This window comes from Limulus polyphemus, unplaced genomic scaffold (assembly GCF_000517525.1).
Source record: "Limulus polyphemus unplaced genomic scaffold, Limulus_polyphemus-2.1.2 Scaffold693, whole genome shotgun sequence".
NCBI lineage: Eukaryota > Metazoa > Arthropoda > Merostomata > Xiphosura > Limulidae > Limulus > Limulus polyphemus.
Window position 1 is genome coordinate 90094 of NW_013666303.1, and position 20030 is coordinate 110123.

The 20030-nt window shown below is 33.7% G+C and overlaps 1 long non-coding RNA gene across 1 annotated transcript; it reads right to left on the reverse strand.

The window, feature by feature from the left end:
• Positions 1 to 6702: 6702 nt before the first annotated feature.
• LOC106460015 lies at positions 6703 to 18696 on the reverse strand. Its single transcript, XR_001290858.2, has 3 exons — positions 18404 to 18696; positions 8325 to 8545; positions 6703 to 7046 (listed from the first exon to the last, which is right to left on the reverse strand). It is a non-coding gene; the product is annotated as an uncharacterized LOC106460015 (long non-coding RNA).
• Positions 18697 to 20030: the final 1334 nt, after the last annotated feature.

Genomic DNA, 20030 nt, shown 5'->3' on the forward strand with positions numbered 1-20030 from the left:
GATCGTGCTATTCTTGTGATTAACATTTTGTTATGATCGTGCTATTCTTGTGATCAATACTTTGTTATGATCGTGCTATTCTTGTGATTAACATTTTGTTATGATCGTGCTATTCTTGTGATCAATACTTTGTTACGATCGTGCTATTCTTGTGATTAACATTTTGTTATGATCGTGCTATTCTTGTGATCAATACTTTGTTATGATCGTGCTATTCTTGTGATTAACATTTTGTTATGATCGTGCTATTCTTGTGATCAATACTTTGTTATGATCGTGCTATTCTTGTGATCACCATTTTGTTATGATCGTGCTATTCTTGTGATCACCATTTTGTTATGGTCGTGCTATTCTTGTGATCACCACTTTGTTATGATCGTGCTACTCTTGTGATCAACACTTTGTTATAATCGTGCTACTCTTGTGATTAACACTTTGTTATGATCGTGCTATTCTTGTGATCAATACTTTGTTATGATCGTGCTATTCTTGTGATCAACACTTTGTTATGATCGTGCTACTCTTGTGATTAACACTTTGTTATGATCGTGCTATTCTTGTGATCAATACTTTGTTATGATCGTGCTACTCTTGTGATCAACACTTTGTTATGATCGTGCTACTCTTGTGATCAACACTTTGTTATAATCGTGCTATTCTTGTGATCAACACTTTGTTATGATCGTGTTATTCTTGTGATCAACACTTTGTTATGATCGTGCTATTCTTGTGATCAACACTTTGTTATGATCGTGCTACTCTTGTGATCAACACTTTGTTATGATCGTGCTACTCTTGTGATCAACACTTTGTTATGATCGTGTTATTCTTGTGATCAACACTTTGTTGTGATCGTGCTATTCTTGCACTTTTCTTATCCATCTACCTTATTTCGGTTGTACTTATTCCGATCAGGAATTGATTCATACTAATATATATAACAAATCACTGTTTATTACTATAATCAACAACACCTAAATTTAGAACTAGATTTTGTTTCTTACCGGCAGCATATTACTACTTCCTTCGCCTCTATCTGTTTATGGTACCTTTTACTCTTCTATAACTCAGACACACCTTACTGAGGTGCATTCTTTCAAATTTTTTATGCAGGTGTTCAGTATTTAGTGAACGTATTTGTGAAAAGGATAAAGCAAGTCCTATTCTGCTCTAATCACTGCCTCGTGCCAAAGTTACCCTCACATAGCCAGGTTCCTAAGTCGCTTCTCTCCTGGATGTGTATTCTGCCTAAGATAACGGGCAATACAGATATCTGGTTTAACATATTATCGGTTTAAAACAGGTCACAAAGTATTTTGGGATGAAATTCTTCTCCTACATAACCCAAAAATAAAAAGAAAGAGACTGTTTAGAAACTATATAAATCATCAAAGCTAACTATCTCTCACTATACCGTATTTGGCAAGGTCTATTCACCACTCATACACTTAATCAGATTTGACCTTTACCTAAAATCCTGTCGTATTTTCGTATTTAATCCTTGTGTCTTTTGTTTTTACAACTATATATAAACCCTATACGACTTAGTACGGATCATATTTTGTTTTTGTAACTATATATAAACCCTATACGATTTAGTACGGATCATACTTTGTTTTTGTAACTATATATAAACCCTATACGATTTAGTACGGATCATATTTTGTTTTTGTAACTATATATAAACCCTATACGATTTAGTACGGATCATATTTTGTTTTTATAACTATATATAAACCCTATACGATTTAGTACGGATCATACTTTGTTTTTTAACTATATATAAACAGTATACGATTTATTACGGATCATACTTTGTTTTTTTAACTATATATAAACACTATACGACCCTAAACAAGAAATTTAGTCTTCTCTCCATACTAAAAAATATATTTTTGACAGTAAAGAAAATGTATCCCAAATAAGTCAGTATGCAGTATACACCAAATTCACATTTCTCTAATCATGCTTATCGATATAAAATCTTTACTGTATTGCAGATCTTTATTTCACGATTTATTTTTCATATTTGACAATGTAGCAAAATGAGATAAACTTGTGATTAAGTCAGCAGCAGGGCTAGATGATTTTTGGGACTGGTGGTAATTTTTAAGGACATTCTATCACTCAGAGTCAGACTTTTTGTCATTCAGCTCCGCAACTAACTGAGTTTGTTCATTCGTGCAGCCTGATTCTCCGCGACAAGTACAGAAGATTGCGCATGGCAGTTTTGTCGACATACAACGACATTGTGTTGTCTGACAGGGTTTGTCTGAAGAACAAACACAGTGAACCGTCACAGTCAGGACCACTTTTTGAGGATGCAGCAGTGTTATGACGTCTATTGGCCTGCTGTCTCGTTCTAACCAGCCATGCTCCATCTTTGATGCTGAACTCGTGGTACCGGTCCAAAATTAAGTACACTTCACAAAAATCCACTTTATCAAAGATGTAACTGATGAAATTGTTGACAAAGTTTTGCACTGTACTTCTGTTTATCCAATGTATGACCCAAAGGACTGCACAACCGTCGATGATAGCGACATCTGGAGAGTGGAGAATTCTTGATGAAATTTCTACTTGAAGACACTTCTTCAAGGCAAATTTCGCCTTTGGTATCCTCATATCTTTCTTCTAATCGAACATAGATGTTGGTACTGGTTATCTTTCTTCTAATCGAACATAGATGCTGGTACTGGTTATCTTTCTTCTAATTGAACATAGATGCTGGTACTGGTTATCTTTCTTCTAATCGAACATAGATGCTGGTACTGGTTATCTTTCTTCTAATCGAACATAGATGCTCTGGTACTGGTGACAATTCATACTGTAGAACGTTGCTCATACCTATGCTGCGAGATGGTTGGAGTCCACTAAACCTTGAATAGATCACATTAACGTCACGTAAAGCAACGGATCCAACCCGAAAGTCTTTGTGTGTCATTGCCATCGTTGACACATCTTCAGATGAAGTGGAATTGAATCCACTTGGCCAGCTTTTTTCGTAAGGATGTATTTGTGAGTTTCCAAGCTCAACTTAGTGATGTGCGTTCACGGGTTGAGTTTTTCCTATCAAACATATCTGGCCACAAACAAATGCAGTGTTGTTTGAAATCAAAAGTTTTTGTCTCTGAGCGGCGGAATTGCTTGTAAGATGATATTATTGTAGATTTACTTGAATCATAATGCAAACGTTTTATGTTCCTTTGTATATTCAAACGAGACACGTAAGAAGATGCACAATCTTTGTGATATTTGATTTGATTATCTGCCCTAACATGGAGTTTTGTTTCGAGGTTTACATGAATCTTGTCTTTTATCTCTTTACTTACATTGATAATAGTTTTCACACTGTCCAGTCCAGCTGTGAGCAATGGCTTCCCAGCTTTTCCTTCGCCATACGGGGCGAAAAAACTTTTTCCCATGATACCCGTTACACACGACCTGGACAAATATTATTATTATTATTTGTAGTAGTAGTAATTCTTATCTTTTTATATTATTTTTATTATTACCTGATATGATCTAGATATTCGTTTCCATATTATGTAAATATAGACAAATATGGCAGAACTTGAATAGCACGTGATACTTTCATTCCTCACGTGCATGCATGTACTGAGACTATTGTAAATCTGCATTTTTACGTGGTCATCATCATATTATTATTATTAACAGTAGTAGTAGTAGTAGTAGCAGTGTACTGTAAATTGGTATTATATATATATGTTTCATAAAAATTAAAATTCAATTCCTATATTCAAATTTGTTTTTCGAAGCACATTTTCCAATATCATCAACTGTTGTAGTGAAACATCAAGAAAAATATTCATTATATAATGTTCTGCGTCGGTTAATTATGATACCTGACCCTGAAAACATAGGTTTAGACAACTAATTTGAATAATTTTGATTTCCGAGACACGTAGAATAAAAGGAAATATCGGTAATGACGTCAGCTTATTTGCATATTTAGGCGATTTAAAAAAATGCTCAAGGGTGCCACAGTGGCATACAGCAGAATATTAATACACATGGCACGCAAATACTAAAAATGTTAAAACATTTTGTGCAAACACCAAAACATATTCAATGCTCAAAACTGAGTTTGACATCTGGACTATTAACCAAAACGCTGCACAATCAAAATAGTCACCAGAGCACCCAGGCTGTAGTGTGGGATATAAGATGTGTCTTGGTTATTGGAGACGACTAAGGAAGTAGGGCCCACATAGCTGTAGGGATACACTGTCTATCAGTCTTAACTTCCGTTCGCAAAACCCTACATTTAAAGAAAAAATAATAAACGAGTAAATTGAAAAAAAAAAAACAATTCAAACATAAGATAGCAAGATGTGGGTGGTCAAGAACTTCCCTAATCTATATCACCGTTAAACTGTTGTGGGAAGAAGAAAAGAAGTGAAATGAAAAATATATGAGAAAGAAAAGGTCCTAAAGGTGAGTAAAAAAAAAAACAACCTTTCTTCCTGAAGGTAGGACCTGTTGTGTACTATAAACTATAATTTTGCCGGTAGAAGTAGTCTTAAAGCTTCCACACGTACAAGAGTAAACAGTCCATGAATGAAGTCGTGTTATAATGCTGTCTTTAAAATGACTAAAAGTTTTTAATTTGTCAGGAAAGTTTGTTTGTTTTTAATTATGCACAAAGCTACACAAGGGTTATCTGTGCTCTGCCCACCACGGGTATCGAAACCCGGATTCTAACGTTGTACGTCCGCAGACATACTGCTGTGCTACTGGGGGACAAAAGTTAGTTTACACATAGTCGTTGAGAGCAGGACCTAAGGCTAAGAAAATACTTTTAGTAACAGGGGGATCCTTAGTCAGTTATTATTCTCAGATGTGTTTTTGTAATGAATGTTATCAACTATTTATGAAATAAACTAAAAGATAGAGAAAATTATCCTTCTGTGGTTCTGACCATTTTTATGTTACAAGCGTGTGGGCAAGGTTTCTGGTAGTCATAGTTAAATGTTAAAAAATAAATAATACAGCGTTCGCCTTGTCTAAGGCACATGACAGAAGTGCTAGCAACTAATGAAACTGCTAGAAGTTAATTTAAAGGCCCATGAAAGAACTGCTTGACAATAATGGAACTGCTAGAAGTTACTAAACTAATACGCTATACCATAAATTAATTTATTGGGAATCTCACGCTCTTGTACTGTTTGTTATTGGTAAAAATATCATCTTATAACATAATATAACTGTTTTCTTTTTTTTTAAAGCAGAAATTCTGTTGGCTTGCCTTATCTTTTACCATCTTGGCCTCATTGCACATCCTATTAATTTTGGTAACTTTAGGCCTTATGTTCTACGATCTTAATCGCATTGTTGATTCTATCATTGTGTCCCTAGGTGCTTAACTTTAAGTCCGAGGGCTAATAATGCTCCTGTAGTATTTACTTCTTATGCCCCTTTTTCTTCGACATTTACATTACAGAATGCATTATTTCGAGTTCTATCGTTGTAAATCCTTTTTTACTTCTTTTAAAAATGCACAAAACCATCTTCAGTCATTATGCATTAGTTATTTTTTATCAGAATAAAATATTTTATAAAAGTATCATGAGTGTCTTGACCGATTCTTTTTAGGAACATTTTATTAACTTCACCGATCTATATATATATACGCACAAATAATAGATCTACAAGTTTAATTACATGCTGTTTCTAAATAATCAATGTTATGTTATTTTTATAACAAACAAATACTGCATTATTCCTGCTCAAAAACAAGCAGCTGCATCTCCTTTTTTTTAGCTTTGTTTAGTGGGTTTTAACTGGAAATCAGAATATTTTCTGATGTTCATTCAGCAAGTTATCTGATTCTTAACTTGTTAAATGTACACAGAAATTATTTATTCTCGAAAGAAATCGAACGCAGTATGTTGTCAATCACAGTTTATAAACATATATATATATATATACTATATTGCAACAGTTTCAAAAGTTAAATGTCATCAAGCCTAAGTTGCGAAATCTGCCGATTCATGTTTCTATATTAAAGTTATAAATTCTCATGTGTTATAAAAGTATCTTCAGAATTTTATGAAAGTAAAGAACTAGTTAGGTCACTACTTTCTTTTCAAAATAGTTTTTATTTTATACACACAAAAAACTAATATTCATAACTAATGTTATCCACTGCAGAATTTGTGAATAATTTGAGTAATGTTATAGTTTAAAAATAAACACATTGGTTCTTGCTAAACGATAAAGGTCAACAACTCAGAATTATAATATCACTTGGGTTTCTAATTATACTGAAATATCAAAATATCACTGAAGGACTGTTAGAGCTTGTTTGAGTTCAAGAGTATTTATGACATTTAAAAATGTCAATAACTCGAAAAAACGATAGTAACATTAAAAAGTTCGTGAAAGGTTACGAAATTATGAATTCAAAAAAGTTTAGATATTGAGATTTAGATAACAGAGTGGAGTTTCTTGTCTTTAATAAATAAATAAATAAAACAGCATATTTAATGAATAAGTGTATGCAAAAAATGTTTTCCTGAACTGCTATAAGAATTTAAAAATCATATCAGACACAACACGATTTTTATCCTAAAACCGAGAAGCTTACACTAATAATTATGGTGTAAATTTGAAATAGTTCTAAACTTTATAAAATTGGTTTTTCTTATTTAATTTGAAAAAATATATATAATTCCGAGATTATTTATGAATAAAGTTTTATTCAAATATGTGTTTTTCAACATGTATCTTGACATGCATACAAAAGCAATGCTTCATTACAAAAAGAGTTTTTTGCACTTAGTTATGTTTAAGTAAAATACAATATAATAAGGTTCAGTTTAGTTAGTATTATAAGAGTTTAGTAGCCTTCATTCCTGATAAGTAAATATCATAATTTTCAGAAAAAGTTTAAAAGTTCCAATTATATGAAAATACGTAGTTACTAAGATATTAAACACTTTAAAAAATACACAGTAAAAGGATTACTTAGTCGGGATTTGATATCATCCATATTGTTTCATCGTCAGGATCTTGTGAAGGAACTGAAATGTGAAACAAAAAATCCATTTTATTTCGTATTCCTTAACATAATAATAATAATATGCATCTTTACTATTACAAACTGCGTAGATATCTATTTTAAAAAGTTTTTGCAAATTACTACGGTGATCTAATCCTAATGGATGACAAATAGAACATGAAAATGTCTATTTTATCCACTATGTGGCGCTGCAGTATAATATTTTTACACCTAGCAAAATCTTAGAGATGATCGATAACTGTATTGAAAAGGATTGTTTAATACTAATAAAATTTTATATCAAATGATCAGAGTGCAAAACCTAGTACGTTCACGTATCTCTGAAAAACAAAAAATCACTTAACTAAAGGGAAAGCTTGTTTTAAACAAGGAGGAAGTACTAACTCTAAATGATCAAAGACTTTAAGTCTACAATGCAAATTGATATCTTATTTTTAAAATAAAGTAGCCATCGTTTTTCTTTTATTACTTTAGTTACTTTAACAAAATATACAAAACAGTTAGACAATTTACTAATACCTAAATTCTGTAATAAAGACGTTTAATGTAATTGTATTTTTGTCTTCATTAACGAGCAAGTTCGTTTCAATACTATGATTAAGAAACCGTGAATCAACATGCTCTGTGCATTGATACAGACGAACAGCACTGCTCTTTAGATATTTTGAGCTTACGTAAACGAAACATGAAACTGAGAAATTCATATTATGACCACATCAGTTTGATAGATTAAAAACAAAGATATAACGAATTAAAAAATCTTAAGAAATTGTGTTCTATAACATCATGTTATCAGTACACAAAATTTAAAACCACTCCGAAATGTTAATTTTCGTCTGCTAGATGGCGACATATATTGAACCGTAGGTCGAAAGTGTTGGTTGTTTTCCTTAGTGCAAGGCTGCAGATTGGGCTATCTGCATTCTATCCATCGCAAGGAATCGAGCCTTGGATTTTAGCGTTCTAAATCCATTTGAAATAGTATGAAACACAAGTATAAAAATTTATCATAATTGTTCAGTTGTAACATGATATTTATAAAAAAACAAAAAACTTATTTTTGGGCTATGAAAAAATAATCAAATAAAGTTCACTGAAAATTGGAGATATCAAGTTTTACACTAGACTATTATCAAAATTGAGAAAAATATTTGTGCCTAATTTATTGCGTTAGTATTCTAGTAACATTAATATAAGTTACATTATAACAACATAAATATACGTAAATGTATTTTGTCGTGTGGCGAACGAAAGATAGCGCTCAAGTGCTTTGACTTACCGAAAAAGATTAAAGCATCTTCCATGTGCCTCAGTTCACCTTCAAGCAACTTAGAATGCATCCTTCAACTGAACTGAAACGGTTTCTGTTTCCACCACAACCGGTATAAATGAATCCGTGACATTTGCTTGTTTGTTCATAAAAGAAATAAGAAAACTTAAACATTGTACAATTAGTGCCTCGGTCAGGCGGTAGGAGACAGTGGTCCGCAAGTCCGACATCTAGTGGGGAATGAAAATAATAGCTGTATAACTGTAAAGTTTATCATAGAAGTGTAATTACGAACTCTTCTATTCACAGTTTGATAGACATAACAAACAAAACCCAGGTTTTGTGCTCTTATAATATTTGAAAATATCATTCATGTATGAATTGTACTTTCATAAGCTTTGTTTGTTTTTGAATTTCACGCAAAGCTACACGAGGGCTATCTGCGCTAGCCGTCCCTAATTTAGAAGTGTAAGACTAGGTGAATGCAGCTAGCCATCACCACCCACCGCCAACTCTTGGGCTACTCTTTTACCAGCGAATAGTGGGATTGACCGTCACATTATAACGCCCCTACGGTTGAAAGGGCGAGCATGTTTGGTGTGATATGGATTCGAACCCGCGACCCTCAGATTGCGAGTCGAGTGCCTTAACCACCTGGCCATGCCGGGCCGCTTTCATAAGCTTCTCGCGTATGAAAATCTCTATCTCTTCCCACAATCTTTATCTCTTCCCAAAAAGGTTTGTCTAAAACTGGTATAGAAATGCTCATGCAAAGTTTTTAAAGATTAAGCACAAAGAATGAACTTGATTAATTCATATTCAAATCTGTCAGACATTTTTCTAAAGCTATTATAAATGTGCCCTGAAGTATTCTTCACACTAAATTATCGGTAGTATTTGTTTGTTTTTAGAGCAAAGCCACATTGGGCTACCTGCTGTGTCCATGGTGGGGAATCGAACCCCGGATTCAATTTTTGTAAGTCCGTAAACTTACCACTGTCCCACCGTGGAGGGGTCCTAAATTATCGGAGAATAAATTTAATTCTCAAATAAATATTATTAAAAACTTATTAGTTGTTCAGACTTAGTTTTAATGTAATGTTTTCTTCGCAAACTCTGAACATCGGCTTAGTTATCGTGGTTACTGTACGTTATTTCCTCATTCATATGTATAATGTAAAAAGACATATCGCTGGTAAACCATGATTTGCGACTCTTTGATTACATCTAAAGAATTCAACAAATACAAATATGTTTATGTTGATCTATTATCACAAAATGTAGGTTTAAATTACTGGCATTAGGGAAGTATGATTCAGTGAGCCCTGGGTGTTAACACGGACGGCATTCCTTTAAACTAACGAAATGCATACTTTTGTGTGTTAATAAATTATAAATATCTTAATGTTTACAATATAATGCTTTTCAATTATTGCTGTAGTGTGAATTTTCGTCCGAACTTACAGCTTCTGTCGTCAACGTTATTTTACATTATTTACTTCATTCCAAATTTCCTATCAGCATGTAATTTCCGTATTATGAGGAATGCAGATGGACTGTCGACAGGATGCTTATTTGTTTTATTTAAGGTAAAGCCACATTATGCCATCTACTGTGCCCATCGTGGGGAATCAAGCGCCGAATGTTAGAGTTGTAAGTCCGTAAACTTGTCGCTGTCCCAGTGGGGTACTCAGAGATGCTACTAAGAAAAAATAACCGCTTCACAAATGTGATATACTGATGAAATTTATATAATGTAACATAAGTTAAAGGATTCAGTAAACTTACACTATGATATACATTCTGTAATCTTGCAGTCAAATAATTCTTTAGTCTACAAGCCTGACAATTTTTCTAAATTCAGTTGTTATTTTTTACAGCACAAAATGTTATCAGCCAGGAAACTTCTAACTTGTAGCTTAAATAAGTATATAAAAAATACAATTCGAATGAATTATTCGAAACCAAAAACTTGTTGAGGATTTTTATTTTGTTTTTGGTTATGTTTAAACACAAAGCTACACAATGAGCTATTTGCGCTTTGCCCATCACAGGTATCGAAACCCGGTTTTTAACTCGCAATCTGAGGGTCGCGGGTTCGAATCCCAGTCCCACCAAACATGCTCGCCCTTTCAGCCGTGGGGACGTTATAATGTGACGATCAATCCCACTATTCGTTGGTAAAAGAGTAGCCCAAGAGTTGGTGGTGGTTGACTAGCTGCTTTCCCTCTAGCCTTACACTGCTAAATTAGGGGACGTCTAGCGCAGATAGCCCTCGTGTAGCTTTGCGCGAAACTCAAAATAAACAAACTATTTAATGTCTTTAAGGCAAGTTGAATGACATTCTTTTCAAAAATGTATAAACATAACAATTCAACTGCAATATAAGCAAATAAAATTATCCATAATTACTAATACTATTTTTTAATGTTATTTAGGAAACAGAAGCACTCTAACGATGCCACTTTGTATCAAAAAAAGGTGATTCAGAATCTGTAAACATTATGTTAATATTACCATAATCGTTACTTACACAGTTATATATACGTTTATTGATACGGATATCTAATCAACAATAATAAGAATAACGAATTATGACGGAAATTTTTCAAAGAGCAAATAACTCCAGTAAAATGCCGATTAATTTTAGTTCATTTTAAACGCCACATTTCTTAAAAATAGACGGCATGTTGCAGCAATTAATTTAATCAAAATAAAGAAACTTCATCTCAGAAGAGATCTATCTGAGTAGAAAATGTGTTTTACATTTTTCTCTTTGTACACTAGTACAACGCGAGAAACTCGCATGTACAGAAAATATATTTTAAAATATAACTTACAAATCAGATAAGTGTTTGCCGAGCCACTAACGTTTGACCATATCAATTTTTGTGCTTTTAACCTAGAAATTTGCACTTTTGCAGAGTTTGAACCCACTCTCTACTAATAGTTACCGAGTATATTGAATTCCACTACCTTCGAATGCAGTAGAAGTTGGAGAATTTGGATTTTTGTTGTGCAATACATTTTATAGCCAGTCTCCTGTTATTTTGTGTTTTTTTATCTGATTACTCAACAGGAATTCAGGGAACCTGAGAATACCATACAGTAGGTTGGGAGGAGAAATTTTGATACCATAACCACAAGATTTGTTTTTGAAAAGTGTGTGTGTGTGTTTTTTTTCTCCTAACAAATGTATTTCCCTGTGTACTTCCGAACACTTGCATTATGGACTGAAGCTTCATACTTGAGGAAATGACATTTCAGTGAGTCAACTAATTCATAACAGGAAAAGAAGGAAGAACTAAGGACTATGGATAGATGGCTGTCGGGAAGAGTTGTTTTTCGATATTGGATTTTTACTGATGTTACGAATAACTATGATATATATCTTGCTGCAGATATCGAGTCCGTGAATGGATGAGATGGACTACACAGAATTACCAGGCATTTTTGATCAGAGTAGTTCAATCCCGACTCCAGTTCATATCACCCGTGACTGGTTGTGAGATACATCCACCAGCAGGTGAGACAGTGAGTATGGCCTAGTGAAGGTCTTGATTCACAGGGTAATGGTGAGCCTCTCCAGATGGGAGTAAACTACCAGGGTGACCACTGGTAATAGAGAAGTCTGGACTGGTGCAGAGTTGATGAATAAGTTACCTCCAATAACTCGCCATTCTGTAACACAAGAGCAGGGATTTAATCCCTGCATGAGCCATCTACACCTCCAACATTTTAGGAAATCGTTACCCGATGTTGTCCAAGAGCCCATGGATAAAAGATTTATGCTGAATCTACAGGAAGCTTTGATAGAGACAAAACATATTGCACTCCCAACATCTAAGGGACCTGGATCGTTTCTTGAAGCATTTTAGGTAGATCATTGGAATTACTGGACTTATAAATAAGCAATGCAATGCCTATCCCTAAATTTGGATGGTCTAGCCCTTGTCATTATTGAGCATCTGAGCATTGTACAGCTATGAGACTGGAAAACAGTTGAAGCCGGATTGTACTGACATTTTAGCTTGGTGCAGAACCAAGCCGTCCATTGAGTCAAGATCAAGGCTCAAAAGAAAGATCTCTCTGAGAATGTTGCCACTTATACAGACACCCTAGTTGCATTTGAAAGCATACCTGCAATAGATTTGCCAGATCACGAGGTTATCAGTTTATCTTTGTAGACAAGCTTATAAATGGGCTACCTAGTGAGATGATGAGGCATTACTTTTGTGTAACAGATGTTCTCACATTAACAGAGGAAGTTCTATGACAATAATATTCAAAGTCATGACTTCAACAGATCACAAGGGTAGAAAAATCATGCAGCTGCAGTGGTTGTGCCTCAAAAAGACTAACCTACTCAAGTGACTATCTAACACCAATCTCAAGCTTTGCAGAGAGCACATCAGCAACCAGTACATCCCAATGCTATGATACAATGATGCCTGGCATTGCCTAATGATTTTATTGATACCTTTCCTCTACCATGCACTGAATTTCCTGACCCTGGACACATTTGGAGCTTCAAGTCTGCCATAGCAAGTTTAAGCCATATAGTAATAGATTCCACTAGTGACAGGATTCCACAATTTATACTCCAGAAGCTCTTGGAAGAACAACTAAAGGACCTAGAACTAACGTAGGCACTTCTTGCCACGAACGAAGATGAAGTTCAGACAGTGCAGATTCAGGAATGTAGTAAGGATGCAAATGACCTGTGGAACTTTCATTAGCAGCTATGAGTTGGGGAAAACATATTGTATCGTTGGTATAGCCACCAAGATGTGGTTCTCAGCCTCTGTTGCTGCTAGTAGTCTCCACAGTTCTGAGACAGAAAAATTCTTCAGACTTTGCATAATGCATGGACTGATGACCACCAAGGAGTTACACAAACTGATTCTAATGTGTGATGGCGGTTTTAATGCTGCATTTAAGTTGACACATTAAACAATGGTGTCAACACTATATGGTGTGCACTCTCCAGCCTAGCCTAGATATGGTAAACTCCAGCAGAGAATTTAGCTCTCCCAGACATTGAATGAGCTAATTGGTATGTGCTGGTCGTTATGAGGCTTATCCATTTGTTGATGTTTCAGCATAGTCCATCACTGATGTGTTTATGGAATATTAGATAGCCTTATTTAGTGTACCTGAAGAGATTCACGTGGATCAGGGAGATAATTTAACTAGCTAGCTCTTCTCTGACTTGTGCAAAGTGTTGGGTGTGATGAAGACACATATTTTGCCATGTCATTCACAGTATGATGGTTTGAAAGAATGGGTAATATAAACTATGAGGCTTGGGAAATTTGTTAATCCTGCCACATCAGGATTTGGTGGGTCTGGGTATGGAGTTTTTGCGTCATGATTTGCTCAGGTCCACCTGTTACTATGCCACAGGCTTGAGTTATTGTGAAAATGTATAGAGTTCAAGGTACAAAACTGACGTCCACCTTTAATAGTGAGAGAGTGCTGTCTTTGAAAAAACAACTGGTAAAGTCATTCAATTATGCAACATATTCTTTTAAGTTTTTGATGCTATTTTATGAGGCTATACATAGTTTTGTTTTTATCAAATAACCGTTTCAATAAAACCAACAAGGTTTTGAAAATCTGAGTGTATATTATGAGAATGATATGTTCTGCGAAACTTAAGCGAACCAGGTAACTATATATATTGCACATAAACAATTACCTCAAATCGGACTTTGTTTTTGAAGGATTCTTTTGGAATAATTCTCAAGAGAACTCTTGCGCATTCGCACGCTAGGTGACCTCAGACCCGATGATTGTTTATGTAAATATAGGTATGTGTAATTTTTACAAAAACGTTGATAATACTTACTTTTTATGTTAAGAGTTTTCTTAACAAATTTCTACGTATTTCCATCTTTCCGTTTCTGTTAATACTATGTCCTTTTTTGTTCACATTTATTATTTCAAGTCTTGTTTCTTTGTAGTTCAGTGCAAAGTTACACATTAAGCTATCCGATTTCTAGCATAATAAGCTCTCAGACGTACAGCTGAGCCACTGGGAGGTATTATTTAAAAAGAAGGCGATTTTGCAAAGCGAATTAATTTCTGTTCATACGAAACTCATCGGTAACGTAAGAAGCTAATCTCATCAACAATGCAAAATACATATCATAACTTGTTTTTAATGTATTAATTTAGACTAGCCTCGACCCACAAAACATTTGCTGTAGTTTTTATACGCTTGATTTTTCCGTATTCTCTCATTTTCACGCACGCCATTTAAGCTACGCTTTTTTGCAGCCATTGTGTTAGATCGATAAATCCTGGTCTACTTGAAAAAAATTTACGCAGTTAGACAAACAAACTCACGTACACGTAACTTTATTTAATAAAACTACACGTAAATTAAACAATAAAGTATAGTGATGGTATTTATTCTAGTATGCAGAGTATGAAACAGTTATGAGTGTTCAGTGTATGATAGGTTTTACAAGTTGAAATCCCGTACTAAAGAAAAAAAGTAGCTAAAAGGTGTTTATAGGAGTCTAGGAAACGAATTGTAGCTAAATTATTGCAAAATAAAGCAAATGTAAAGTTGTAATGAAGCTGAATATGCAAGAACGTCTGAATGCATGTTACAAAGTAATAAGCATATGGTTTTGAACGAACTGCGCATACGTATTTTAAATCTAAATAAGTCTAAAATGCCTATAGCTGTTGTATTTAATGTAATATTCGTTTTTTAAGGAAATTACACGTAGGTTAAGTGTTGTTTGTGTGAAATAATTTGCAAATAAAAACTAAAGTTAAAATCGAAGCCAGTCGTCACATGATGACAATGACACTATGCCATCGTGTATACCATACTCGTTGCATTAACAAGTTTGAATCAGCAAAAAATAGGTGAGGTTATTCCGAATTGAAGAGCCAATATGCAATCCGGACTCCTCGGACAAAGATTTTTCTAACTATATGAGCTTTGTAGCCTTTCATCGAGAAATGTTTTAAAAAAGTTATCCCTAATGTACAATCCTAGAAAAGAAAAACACCCTACCCGTTATCCCCTTATTCATCTGAAGAGCTATGAAATACGGATAACAAAATAATGGAATATCAAATTATTCTATTCTTTCCCCTCCTTTATTAATTTTTAAACTAGTAGGAATTGCGAAACTTTCATTAAAACATAACAGGATAGACAAAAAAAAATTATCAATAAAATTATATCCTGAAGAGTGCCGTTTGAGGTTACGAAACCGGTTGAAGAAATTAATAAAGAAGAGGAAAAAAAGAATATTCCAGTGTTTTCTTATATATATACCGATTTAGTATACATAACTTGTTGGCTACTTAACTAAGACTAGAGTGCGTTATATATATATAAACATATCCACATCAATTCTATTGTCATTTTTAATTACATAACAATTTAGGTTTATATTTTGACTGTAGAAAAATGTGATTCAATGTGTTTTCTACATTAAAACGAATGACACAGCCCCTTTAAACAACCTCTATGGGCGTACAATGCTAAAAACCGGGTTTCAATATTCGTGGTGGGCAGAGCACAAATAGCCCATTGTGTAGCTTTGTGCTTAACTGCAAAAAAGCAAACAAACTCTAAACAACCTCACCACACTATTATTACAATAATCATATAAATCAGTTCGGCAAAAACTCCAAGACTTATCAAAATATTATATTCCATTAGTCGTCCATCTGCGTGTATTGAGGTCTTGCTTATTGGACATTAAATACTTACGTACGTGCGAAATGAAAAATTACAATTTGTCTTCTGATATCGTGTTATCTGATGTTATGAACCATCTCTGCGATGTGCTTAAAGAAAGATATAACGAGACGCAGGATAGATGTAGAGTTTCATGTCCGTATCTATTGCCAAAGGCGATGCTTACGTCATTGACAGCAGATAAAGCTATACCGAATCTTGTACTGATATGGATTGCTATTGACTGCTAGAATGGAATGTTTCACGGTCAAGATGGCGGTGTTGAACGAAACAGAACGTTTTGTGACGTTACATACAATACCTCTATAAAGAAATAGCGCATCACTCTTCGATTTGCATCGCAAAGGCAAAGTGCTACAAATACAAAATCTGATGTTTTCTAATAGATCTAGAATGTTCCACTAGGGTCAACTTTCTCCATATATTGCTGTTTTGAACGCGCTTAAAACTTTACATTGTTCCTTTTACTATCTTCTATTTTTAATCTTACTTCCATTGATGTTGTTGGTTAGAATGTTTAATAAGTATATTTTATATGGTTTTTTCGTTTATAATTATTTTATATCCAACCTATATAAATGCCTGTGTGTGTCACGTCACGCTTGATTTCTCGAAACAGGAAGAGTCATAAAAGCCAGAATGCATTTATCCAGCTTTTGAAGCTTTGTACTGTCAGTTTTGGTTCGTGTTTTAGTGAACGCTTCTGAAGAAGCTGTAAAGCGAAACGTTGTGTCTAATTAAATATTAACAACATTTTGGTGTTATAAGGTCGTTTATTTTTAGTATTGTTATGTCTTCTATACACCAATGTGCACTACAGAAGTTAAATAATATATTAGAAGTTGTTAATCTGATTTTTACCAATAATTATCCTATGAAGACGCCACGAGTTTATTTCATGAATGATTTTAATTTTGATAGGCTCACAAAGGAATTCACCGATATTTGACTGCCCCGAATGTGCTTTTTTGCCTCTTTGTTGGTCAAGCTTGATTTCCCAAAATTTATTTATTTCAAGCTATGAAATGTGACGTTAGTGTATACTATGAGGTGGGGGTGGTAGTACCTACCTCGTCATTTTTGACGGGCTATACGCTAGTTTTATTAAAAGGATTACTTTGCATTGTTAAATTGTGTGGATTTAGAACTAACCTAAATTTCCTAAAATTCCTGCACCTCGTGAGATAGCAAATATCGCTGGTAACGAGGGTATTCAATTGTTGAGCAATGCATTATGATCTTAAAAAGTAAGAATACATACTTATTATATTAAATTAATTATGTTCTTTATGAGGTTAATGTTTAGTTTCGATCTATATAGGTAGTTTGCTCTTATTAGAATTAATATTACTTTGGTTGTCGTTTATAAATTTAGTTTATTTTTTGGATTGAAAGCCAAAAAGTGCACTGAAAACTAGACTGGTAAAAACCATTGAGATGGAATCCATAATCACTTGTAGTATTGACTTCATAACAAGAAACCCAATAATAATATTACTGAGAGTTTGCTGCTTTTCATCTTGTGATTCGATTGGAAGTTGCTATTTCTTTGTTACTATTTTTGTACTTGTCTTAATGGCAAAGCTAATACGACTATCTGAATACAGCGAAAGCAGCCAGTCAGCAACACCCTACGAAACCGCACCCTGTTTTGTTGTTCAGACCATATAGAGAAATACCTTACTCAGTCATTAAAGCATGATAATAACTTTTAAAACTTATAAAATAATATCATTATTTATGTTTCACGTCCTTTTGCGTTTATAATTGTTTCTAGCCGATTTGGAATAGCAAAAAAAATCTATACCATCCTGAACACTAAATCAAAATCAAACATACGAATAAAAACAATATTTAGTAACCAGTGTCGTACTCGACAGCGGAAACTTCTGAAAACTAAGCTGTTTTCTTCTTCCTTTTCCGCCTGTGTTTTCCGCTGACGTACACGTAATGGTGTTGGGTAAGTAAGTACATTTTCAGATTTTGCTACGTGACATAGTAACTTCAAGCTTAACCTTGCGTCCTTTTCACTGTCACAGTTTAGTTTTATATAACATACGAGAAGTATGAAACCATACTTTAATCTTTATGGGTTAGATGTTGTTTAAGAAGAAACTGTATATTGTAAGGTGAAATGTTAAGCAGTACTTTTATTGCTGTGTTACACTATACATTGGTTGCATTTATCATATTTACTCTCAAAATTTTGTTTTTTTCTATACATTATTAAGTCATGTTTAAATTGAATTGACACTGATATCAATACAATTTTTCTTCTGCAATAATTAACTGTAGAAATTTGCCATTATTACTAAGTTACCAACAAAGACGAAACAAACCTATAGTTAGGCCTCACCTTGTTTACTCAAGACGATGAACGGTAAAATTAGCAACACTGCTACAGTAAGCCACTTTACAGACTCCATAACTGGTTGATAAATCAAAATACTTGCTTTCACCCTACAGTTTGATGTAACTTACTGTTGTGTATTACAACTATTCTGCACTTAGAAAATCTTTTAAAACCTATTTATAAATCACAATCACGAGGCCTGGGTCAAAATCTACACTGATCAAATGAGGAAGTAACAAAGACGACCAACTATATCATTCCAGGAAACCTTGCCTCCAGTGATAAACGTAGACAATAGTTACTTATTTCATAGGGGATGTGCCCAAGGATACATGATCATACTGTACCTAAAATAAACGTTTTCTTTCTGTTAGGTTTATATTTTTGATACATTTCTGACGCTTCCGCTCTGAAATGCAGTGCAGTTAAAAATATATATATATATATATATGGTTTGATCTTTTCTTGGCACGTATGAATTTTAACACCATTGAAAATGTGCATAATATGTAAGGGTTATAAATATTATTGGGAAAGTAATTGTGCTACAAAAAATCTGTGGGCTTTTTTTATACGTCACGTACCACGTTTTGGTTACTTTGACACCTAGTGAAATGTCATTACGAGCTCCAAGTAAAGAGTTTGTTTGCTCTACCAACCGCGGGTATCAAAACTCGATGTATGACGTTGTAAGCCCTCAGACTTACCATTCAGCCAACCAAATAATGAGAATTTGTACGGTAATATTATACGAAACAACTTACAGCTTTGGATTGTAATGATAATTATCATTATAAAAACATAAACAATAATAATCACTCGCTGAAGGAAAGTAGATTATTTTCAATTTTATTTTTTTATTTTCACAATATTATAATGTTAAACAAGTCCATATTCTTTTCCATTGATCGATGTTTAGAAAAATAGAAAAATACCATATACTGAATAAACATTCAAACTACCAAGTTCTTTTTCTAAAAATCACTTAGAAATATCCAAAAATACTGACAACATTCACTTATAGTATAGCATATATTATATTAATCTTGGTTAAGCTCCAATTGTGTTACGTATGTAGGTATTTAGTTTCGATCAGATGTTAATATTGATTATCAAATATTATGTTTTCATAGTTGGAGACGTTATCACGATGCAATATTAATTAAGTCCATACCATGTCTAACTTAAAAGAAAAGAAAGATTAAAGTAATATTTATGTTAGTTGATTAGTGTTATACTTTTAAATGTTAAAACAGAAAGAGCGTTTTTCATAACAGTACATACAAGTGTTCTCAAGTAAGTGTGTCAGTTTGTTACGAATGAGGAAATCGAATAACCAATACCTATAAAGTTTGCGATTAACATACTGTTACGTCTCCGTTTGTTAATTAGTTTTCCGTAACTTCGTTCCGACGAAACTTTAGCAACACAAGTCCTTTCTTAATAAAACTGGCTTATTCTTTCCGAATATAACTTTACAATACACACTTAATTTCAACAATCGCGCTAAAACAAACGTTAACTTCAACAATACTCTCTGACTGCAGATCAATTACTCACTGTCTACACACATATTGTCACGTCACGCCGTGACCATATTTATATATATACCAGGCTACCCTATATCTAG